A 10,035-nucleotide genomic window follows, 5' to 3' on the forward strand; every position below is an offset into this window, starting at 1 on the left:
GACTTTACTGGGGCCCCTGTTATAGCAGGGGGTAAGAGGGGAAACAAGTAACAGTTTCCCTTGCTAGATCCCCAAGGGGGAGCTAGCTCCTTAAATAGGGATGAAGCTAAGGAGAGGTCCAGGGGCAGTCAGCGGGGTGGCTTAGATGGTCTGCCCACCCCCTTGGTGTGTGTGCAGTACCCTGCTTTCACTCCCAACTCCCTTCTTTTGCTTCCTTCATTGCTCAGTTGGTAAAGAATCCTCCTGAAATGCAGGAGACCCCAGTTCTATTCCTGGGTCTGAAAGATCTGCTAGAGAAGGGATAGGGTACCCATTTCAGTATTCTTGAACTTCCCTGGTGGCTCAGCTGGTTAAAAATCCACCTGCCATGCGGGAGACCTGGATTTGATCCCTGGGTTGGGAAGATCCCCTGAGAAGGGAAAGGCTACCCACTCCAGTATTCTGGCCTGGAGAATTCCATGTACTGTATAGTCCATGGGGTCACAAAGAGTCGGACACAATTGAGCGACTTTCACTTTCATTTTCCCTTTCTTTGCTCCCTCCTCCTCAAAAGTGGCAGCTGGGTTTTGGTTCTTTTGTATCTTACTGTCCATAGTTTGGGCTTCCCTTGTGGCTCAGATCGTAAAGAATCTGCCTGCAATGCCAGAGACCCAGGTTTGATCCCTGGGTCAGAAAGATCCCCTGGAGAAGGAAATGGTAACCCACACCAGTATTCTTGCCTAGAGAATTCCATGGGTAGAGGAGCCTGCTGGACTACATACAGTCCATGTCCCAACTGCAAGTGCACACAACTGTTTTTTCTCTCTTATCAATTCTTCGTAGTTTGGTGCTCCCAGAGCCATTTTTTGGGTGCAAGCACTGAAGCAAAGGGTCTCAGGGCCCGAATCCTGGCCTGTCTCAGGACCAAACATGCTCAGCATTCTCTCCAAGCTGTGGAATGACTCACTTCTACCATCCTGTGATGCTCTGCAGGAATGATTCCTTCATGCAAACGGAGGTTAATTTTTCCTAGCTAGCAGAAAGCTATGCAAGTACAATCAACACAGGAAGGTTTTTGTTTTTTTTCTTTCCAAGAAGCAAACAAACTTTTAAAAGTCTTCCTTCACACACACCTTTGGCAGGTGCTCCCTGTTTCTCTGAGTTCCTCAAAACCAGAAGGAAAAGTCTCTCCACTGAAATGCTAATGGGGGAGCAATCTGTATAATAAGATGGCATCCCCTTTGGGTCTACATATAATTTACACATAAAATAAAATTGCACATGGCCTTGTTTCGCAGCATATTTGTTTAATTATCCACTTTTTAGGATGCTTTTTTCTTCAATTAAATTTCAATATTTAAAAGAGGAATAAAAGTGTCAGCTTATCTGCACACCTGATAATTAAACATAGTGTGGGGAATAATCACATTATCTAAACTGTGGAAATTTGTCCAGTTCTAATAACTAACATTTAGCAAGGGACTCTTTTCCTCCTCTTCTAAGGATGGTCTTTGAATTTCTCTCTCCTTTTCTAAGGAAAGAAGATCAAGTTGCGAGAATGACACATGCTGCCCTTTCCCCCATATTTGTAGACTTTGTTTTACCATGAAAAGATGCCATGGGAAACTCTACTAGAAGAAACGCTAATTTCTGCTCAATTCACATTTTTCCCCAAAATGAAAAGTTGACTAACATAAGAACCGAAAGAAAAGAAAACAGCAGTTCATTGCATTTTTACTCCTCTACTTTTTTTTAATTATTATTATTATTATTATTTTACTTTACAATACTAAAGTTGGTCATTTGGTCTGGGTGAGCTGCTTCGTCGTAATTTACAACTGTGTCATCTTTGAGTTTGTAACATAATAACAAAACAGTCAACAGTTTATTTAAAATAATAATTTTATTGATAATAAGTAAACTGAGTGCTTATTCTCGGCAAAGTATTGGAATGTTTTTTTTTTCAATGAGTTTTGTTATTTTCAAAGCCTAGACTCACAATTGCCCTTTCATACTAAAAATAGTCATCATCTCTTTCTAATATTTTCATACTGGAAACCAATAAAGCCAGTTTGTTTCTGTATTGGCCTCAGGTAGGGAGGGGAAAAAAATCCCTTTTAATAAAAATAGCCAAAAAATTAAAACTACAAGGAGAGAAGAGGAACATTTGTTAAATGCACTTCTTTTTAAATTGAGTTATAGTTGATTTCATATAAATGGGGTGCCATTGCCTTCTCCAAGTGATTATAATATAATATGGTGATTCATAAATTTTAAGTTTTACTCCTTTCATAGTTATTACAAGATATTGTCTTCCCTGTATTGTGCAACTTATCCTGGTAATTTATTTTATTTATTTTCCTTGTAGCCTATCTTATACTAGTAGCTTGTACCCCTTGCTCCCCTACTCCTATAGCACCCCTCCCTTCCCCCCTCTCCCCACTGGTAACCATGTTTGTTCTCTACATCTGTGAGTCTGTACCCTCCCTTGGTCCAGCCTCTCCCTGTTCTTCACTCCACATCCTCTCCCCCTTAGTGTCCCTTGATATGGTGTATTTTGATTTTCCTATTTTTTTTTTTTTTGAGGTTAAAAAAAAAAAGCAGAGAGGGCTTATCATCTTCAATGATACAACCAAGAAATTCTAAGGGCTGAACTGGAACATCAGCTGCGTCAGTTTTCTTGGAAGTGGGAAACTTTCAGAAGACACGTTCAAGTGTCAAATGAGAAACCCACAGCGCCCATCTCTGGAGTCGCTCCAGATCAGCCCTGTTGGGCAAGACCATGGCCAGAACGCTCTCCTTCCTGGCAGGTCATGCAGGACTCCACTGCCACCAGCAGCACAGCTGTCCTTCTCTGCCTTGCTCTTCCGCCGGTAAAGTCAGGGCTGCACCGTCCAGGTGTCTGGTCCATACCATGGCTTAGGCTCCACAGGGACTGGTTGCTTTAGTGCCACTCCAACACAGGGGAGAAAGGAGGTCTAGAAGAAATGAGTGTAATAGAAGGAGAAAGCCTGAGCTAATAGAAGCTTGTACATCAGGGATTCATTTTTCTCTTGTAAGAGAATTTTCTCACCTAATAAGAAATCCGGATAGAGGTCACTCCAGGGATGATCAGCTATTCATCAAGGTCTTTAAGGACCCTGGCTGTTCCTACCTTTCTGCTACACTATATACACCACATAAATGGATGTCCCCTCAGGCTCTCAAGGTGTCTACAGCAGCTCCAAGTTCATATCCCCTCACGGCAAGGTGCAAAACAGCAAGAAACAGAAAGAAGCAGATTCTCTCTCTCTCATTTATTTCTTTTAAATATGTGACAGTCCTTAATCCAGAGGCACTACCCACAACATTTTATCAGTTTTCTTGACAACTCACCTTTTTTTTTTTTTTCTAAAGAAGAGATGAATAAGTCAAGACATCCTCCCATTCATCTACTTATCCATCTATCCACACACGCATCCATCCATCCATCCAAACACTCATCCTCTCAAGGACCCACTTCGACTCTCTTCTACTACTATATCTGTGTTAGTATCCCAGTCATATCTGACTCTTTGTGATCCCATGGGCAGTAGCCCACCAGGCACCTCTGCCCATGGGACTTTACAGGCAAGAATACTGGAGTGCATTGCCATTTCCTTCTCTGAGGGATTTTCCCAACCCAGGGATCGAATTCTCATCTCTTTGTCTTCTTCATTGGTAGGCAGATTCTCTACAGTCTGAGCCACCAGGGAAGCCAACTTCTACTAACAGTTAACTTCAGTGTTAGACCTTGAGGATTCAGAGATGACTCGGTCAGGTTTCCGTGCTCTGCCTCAGTCCTCACACTCTTCTGGGGGAAGGTGATGCATGGAGACAGATCAGCTAATGCAGCATGGTATGTGTTATATGTGTGTGCCCACTGGGCACCTGGAAGTCAGAAGGGGCAGTGCTGGACCTCTGAGATCCAAGAACTTAACGAAGATGGTAACCTTTCCTAGAATGGGGTGTTTTACTGCTCCAGCACTGTACATGACTTCTTGTTCAAATCCAATCTTAAAGAAGCATGGCTCTGAGCAAGCTTTGAACTCCCTTATAGATGTCTAACACTGACATTCAAGTCGTTATCCCAAACTATCATCACAAACTACTAAATACAGGAGCTCACCACTGTCAACCCACTTTAATTTTAGAGATAGGAATTTTTTTCATTGAGTCGTAAGCTTTCTTTTCAATATTACACTATAAGAAGAAAGGTGATGCTTTGAACCCAAAGAAGAATTAAGTATTCTCTTTATGCCTTGGGGAGAAGAGGGCAGAGTATATTTATGAATAGCCTGTTGATGTGGCTTTTCTAGGAGCACAGAGAAGCTTGAAGGACTCTCTGTTTGAAGTTGGTAGAGCCTCAGTTTTGGAAGAGAGAGGTATTTGGAGAAAATCTTCAGAGAAACCGTATTCATGGCTGCTCTTTGTGTGACTAACGGGGATCTCCAATTTCACTCTCCAGTGTGTAACTTCCTCCACTAGACTGCCTCCAACAAATTAAAGAGGGAACCCTTGAATGCCTACTTCTAGTCGATTTGGCTTTAGCAACATATCAGTGAAAATTGCATTTTAATTCTGACTTTTCTTAAAAATAAATAGTCGGGGATGTTGTACTTCCTCAGCTCCCCTATTAAAAGTCCATCTAAATTCCATCAGCTTTATTAGCTCACATGAACATTAAATTTCTTCTAAAGGTGAGTTGTCATTATATAATTCCACCGTCTGGCATTTGCCTTAGATTCAAAATGCTTGCAAGGTTTAGCTTAGCAATCCTTTCTCAATAGTTCTAAGGCTGGTTCTCTCTCTCTTTTTTTTTTTTTTTTTTCTGATTAAGCACCTTCTAGTATAGAGCTTCATTCATTCTTATGTTAATTCCTTAGCTTATTCACTAATTTATTTTTCCATTCATTTATTCTGCAGACATTTGCTTCATCTGCATCTTGTAGCCCACCCACACAAAGGCACACATTTAAATTTTTAAAAAGGCCCCTGGACATGGATGGACCTAGAGATTATCATGACTGAAGTAAGTTGGATAGAGAAATACAAATATACCACTTACATGTAGGATCTAAAAGAATGGTACATACTGCTATATTTAAAATGGATAACCAACAAGGACCTACTGTATAGCTCAGGGGATTCTGCTCAATGTTATGTGGCAACCTGGTTGGGAGGGCAATTGGGAGGAGAATGGATACATGGAGATATATATATATATATATATATATATAGGGCTGAGTCCCTTTGCTGTCCACCTGAAATTAGCACATCATTAGTAACTGGCTGCACTCCAATAAAACATAAAAAAAACTAAGAAACTGTTCTCAAAAATATTTAAAATGGTAGAAATGAGCCTATTTACAAAACAAAAATGGAGTCACGAATGTAGAAAACAAGCTTATGGTTACCAAGGGGGGATAGGGGAGAGACAATTTGGGAGATTGGGATTGACCTATACACACTACTATATATAAAATAGATAACTGCTGATGTGGCTAAGTCGCTTAGTCGTGTCCAACTCTGTGCGACCCCATAGATGGCCTCCCACCAGGCTGCCCCGTCCCTGGGATTCTCCAGGCAAGAACACTGGAGTGGGGTGCCATTTCCCTCTCCAATGCATGAAACTGAAAAGTGAAAGTGAAGTCGCTCAGTCCTGTCCGACTCTTAGCGACCCCATGGACCACAGCCTAGGCAGGACCTAATACATAGCACAGGGAATTCTGCTCAATACTCTGTAGTGATCTATAGGGGTAATAGAATCTAAAAAAGAGTGAATCTATGTCTATGTGTAACTGACTCACTTTGCTCTACCCCTGAAACTAACACAACATTGTAAATCAACTCTGCTGCTGCTGCTGCTAAGTCGCTTCAGTAGTGTCCGACTCTGTGCGACCCCATAGAAAGTGAAAGTGAAAGTGAAGTCGGGTCTGACTCTTTGCGACCCCATGGACTGCAGCCTATCAGACTCCTCCGTCCGTGGGATTCTCCAGGCAAGAGTAGTGGAGTGGGTTGCCATTTCCTTCTCCAGGAGATCTTCCCAACCGAGGGATTGAACCCGGGTCTCCCGCATTGTAGGCAGACGCTTTACCATCTAAGCCACGGGGGAAGCTCCCATAGATGGCCGCCCAATCATCTCTACCACAATAAAAATTACTTTAAAAAAAATGTCCCAGTCCGCCTGTATCTCATGAGCTGGGAGCAGACAGAGAGCAGACCGCTCACTATCAGAAAGTAGAATGAGTGACGTATAGGAAAATACTCCCTCTTGGGCTCAGGGATTCCTTCCTAGAGGGACATGACCTGTATTTGAGTAAACAGAGCAGATATTGGTTAAATGTGGCCTTCTTGAAGAGGGGCAGTTTATGAAAGGAAGAGCTTTAGTTTACTAATCAAAATGAGTGATGAACACATTATATGTTATCATCTATATTTTATGATCTAAAGGAGACTTATGTATTCATCAAAACCCAAACTTTGAGGATCACTAAAGAATGGACACAAGGTGAAGTGGAACTATCAGAGATTGGAGGAGGCCTCCAATATTCTATGACCTCAGGTAATTTATTTCTTCTTGTCTTAAAACATCAAAACCAGTCTGAATGTGGTGAACTTCTCCTCCCCTAAGTATTGCTGCCTTTAGACATAATCTTGACCTCAGTTGTCAGAATTGTCAAGGCCAAGACAAGAATGGGGCCTCTTTGTGTAACCTGGGGCCACACTCTACCAAGGCCATATTCATGATTTTGAACCTCCAGCTCATTTTGCTTTACTTGCATATTTATTACAACTCCCTCTTACAACAGTAGAGTCAACTCCGCTGTGGACTGCTGAACTGTTTAAATGTTCTCTTCATGACCCCAGGATAGACGAAAAGCAAGATGGAAAAGAGGTCTGGATCATGAGTAGTATGAGAGACCAGAGGTTAGAGAAGCTCCCTCCATGCTTTTGAAGCATCCTGTGTTTCCAACCTGGCTTAACTCTCCTGTTGTGAGCCTAATGATTGACTCAGCTGGTGTTCAATTCAGTTCAGTCGCTCAGTTGTGTCCGACTCTTTGCAACCCCATAGACTGCAGCATGCCAGGCTTCCCTGTCCATCACCTACTCCTGAAGCTTGCACAAACTCACATCCATCAAGTCGGTGATGCCATCCAACCATCTCATCCTCTGTTGTCCCCTTCTCGTCCTGCCTTCAGTCTTTCCCAGCATCAGGGTCTTTTCCAGCATCAGGGTCTTTTCCAAAGAGTCAGTTCTTCACATCAGGTGGCCAAAGTACTGGAGTTTCAGCTTCAGCATCAGTCCTTCCAATGAATATTCAGGACAGATTTCCTTTAGGATGGACTGGTTGGATCTCCTTGCAGTCCAAGGGACTCTCAAGAGTCTTCTCCAACACCACAGTTCAAAAGCGTCATTTCTTCAGGGCTCATCTTTCTTTATGGCCCAACTCTCATATCCATACATGACTACTGGAAAAACCATAGTTTTGACTAGATGGACATTTGTTGTCAAAGTAATGTCTCTGCTTTTTAATATGCTGTCTAGGTTTGTCATAGCTTTTCCCCCACGGAGCAAGGGTCTTTTAATTTCATGGCTGCAGTCACCATCTGTAGTCATTTTGGAGCCCCCCAAAATGAAGTCTCTCACTGTTTCCATTGTTTCCCCATCTATTTGCCATAAAGTGATGGGACTGGATGCCATGATCTTAGTTTTCTGAATGTTGAATTTTAAGCCAACTTTTTTACCCTCCTCTTTCCTTTTCATCAAGAGGCTCTTTAGTTTTTTGTTTTCTGCCATAAGGGTGGTGTCATCTGTATATCTGAGGTTATTGATATTTCTCCCAGCAATCTTGATTCCAGTTTGTGCTTCATCTAGCCTGGCATTTCACATGATGTACTCAGCATACAAGTTAAGTAATCAGGGTGACAATATACAGCCTTGACATATTCCTTTCCCGGTTTTGAACCAATTGGTTCTTCCAAGTCCAGTTCTAACTGTTGCTTCTTGATCTGCATAGAAATATCTCAGGAGGCAGGTAAGGTGGTCTGGTATCCCCATCTCTTTAAGATGGGTTCCAGTGAGTCCTATGTATTACTTGAATCAATCAATTTAAAAATGGACACAATTAAAACAATACCTTGACCCTCAGCTCTACACAGATTTCCCCACGCCTATGTATAGAATGTGTCTTTTTTTTATTTCTTTGTTTTGTTTGGTAATTTTTTAGTGTAAGAATAATTGGAGGGGGAGACTAAAGGAAGAGGAAGAGGAAGGAAAACAGTTACTGGAGGATGATGAGAAGGCAAAGAGGAAAGACAGGAGAGGCAGTTAGAGATGGAAAGACCGTGTGGTGGAGAGAGAAAGCCGAGAGCGTTACATTGTTCACATCCACTGTGACCGTTGCGATTGGGGACACTCACAGCGGCTCCAGGAGGGTAGAAATGAGCTTTCAACAAAAGGAAAACAAGAACGTGGCCGAACGTTAGAGAAAATACCAGTCAAAATGGCTCTTTCAAGACATTTTCCGATGCATCTACTCACACGGATTGGGATAAAAGAGGAGGAATGTTATTAAAATAATAAGCTGCTCTGTCTTATTTAAAAAGTAATCATTGTATCTTAGAGAAACAATCAAGGTGGGATGATTCTTAAAAATATTTCTCCACTGAAAATTTTGTTTGTTTGTTTTAGAAGTAGCTGTAATTAGCATTAAATGAGCAATTAATATGTGCCAGGTATAAAGAACCTTAAATTGATTTTGTCTTTAGATAAAACTCTGTAAAAAAATTTATTATTTTTCTATAGACTGGAGAAAACTGCATCACAGACTGGCACTGTTTCTCAGATGCATGTTTATAACCACTGAACTCAGGGGAAATATCTAATATTAGTGTAGAATTCCATAAAATTCTTGAATAAAATAATATTATTGACTCCACAATAGTTCTCTGCTCTTTCATTCTTTTTCTCTAGATAAAGGCAATAAGGCTGAGAGAAGTGTGATCAATGTAGTCTCTTTTGATTTGCAAGGAATGGAGCCATTTTTGGAACTCAAAATTTGATGCCATATCTCCAACCATTTTACCCCAAATACCACTACATCTCACCACAGCTAACAATAGAATCACCGGGATGCTGTGAAAGTATGTACGTGATCCCACTCTCAGATTTTGTCTTAACTGATTCAGACTGAGGCCAGGGAGATGGCTGTTTAACAAACTCCCCTGTGATTGGTAAGCAATTTATTTATTTTAATTACCTGTATTGGCGTATACTTGCTTTACAATGCTGTCAGTTTCTGCTGCACAGCAAATGAACCAGCTATACATATATGTATATCCCCTCTTTTTTGAATTTCCTTTTCATTTAGGTCACTACAGAACACTTAGTAGAGCTATATAGTAGGTTCTCATCAATTATCTATTTTATACATAGTATCACTAGTTTATATATGTCAATCCCAATCTCCCAATTCATCCCACCTCCCCTTTATCCCCTTGGTATCCATACATTTGTTCTCGATGTCTGTGTCTCTGTTTGGAAATAAAAATCATCAAAATGGTATAGATAATCTTATTTGGTAAGCAATTTAAATTAGGAAAATTCATCTGCCCTAAGGGTGATCAGCTACTTGCTCCATGAGCTGTTACCCTGTGTGGACACTCTGCTCTGCCACCCTGATTACCCAGGCAGAATTGAGGGACTTATTTCCCCAGTTTCTGCAAAAATGGGCAACTGATAGATCTTTGTGGACAGCTGGCCTGAGAAACCGGGTCCTCCTGAAGGCAACCCAAACATTAACTGATCAATGCATGGGGTGCAAATAGCCACTCCCGTGCCCCAGTTTGAGGAATTTGGAGGGGTCTCTCCAGCTTCAGAAATAGGGCTTCCCAGGTGGAGCAGTAGTAAAGAAGGTGCCTGCCAATGTAGGAGACACAGGGTCGATCCCTGGGTCGGGAAGATCCCCTGAAGAAGGAAATGGCAACCCACTCCAGTATTCTTGCCTGAAAAACTCCATGGACAGAGAAGCCTGGT

The 10,035-nt window shown here is 41.6% G+C and overlaps 1 long non-coding RNA gene across 1 annotated transcript in view; it reads left to right on the forward strand.

Annotated features, from left to right (window-relative positions):
• LOC129634204 (uncharacterized) overlaps positions 1 to 8,799 on the forward strand; it is a 57,394-nt gene extending 48,595 nt beyond the window's left edge. Inside the window, exons 4-5 of the long non-coding RNA XR_008705472.1 lie at positions 6,451 to 6,562; positions 8,228 to 8,799. This is a non-coding gene — a long non-coding RNA (uncharacterized LOC129634204). The remainder of the gene's footprint in view (positions 1 to 6,450; positions 6,563 to 8,227) is intronic.
• Positions 8,800 to 10,035: the final 1,236 nt, after the last annotated feature.

Source organism: Bubalus kerabau, chromosome 19 (assembly GCF_029407905.1).
Source record: "Bubalus kerabau isolate K-KA32 ecotype Philippines breed swamp buffalo chromosome 19, PCC_UOA_SB_1v2, whole genome shotgun sequence".
Taxonomy (NCBI): domain Eukaryota; kingdom Metazoa; phylum Chordata; class Mammalia; order Artiodactyla; family Bovidae; genus Bubalus; species Bubalus kerabau.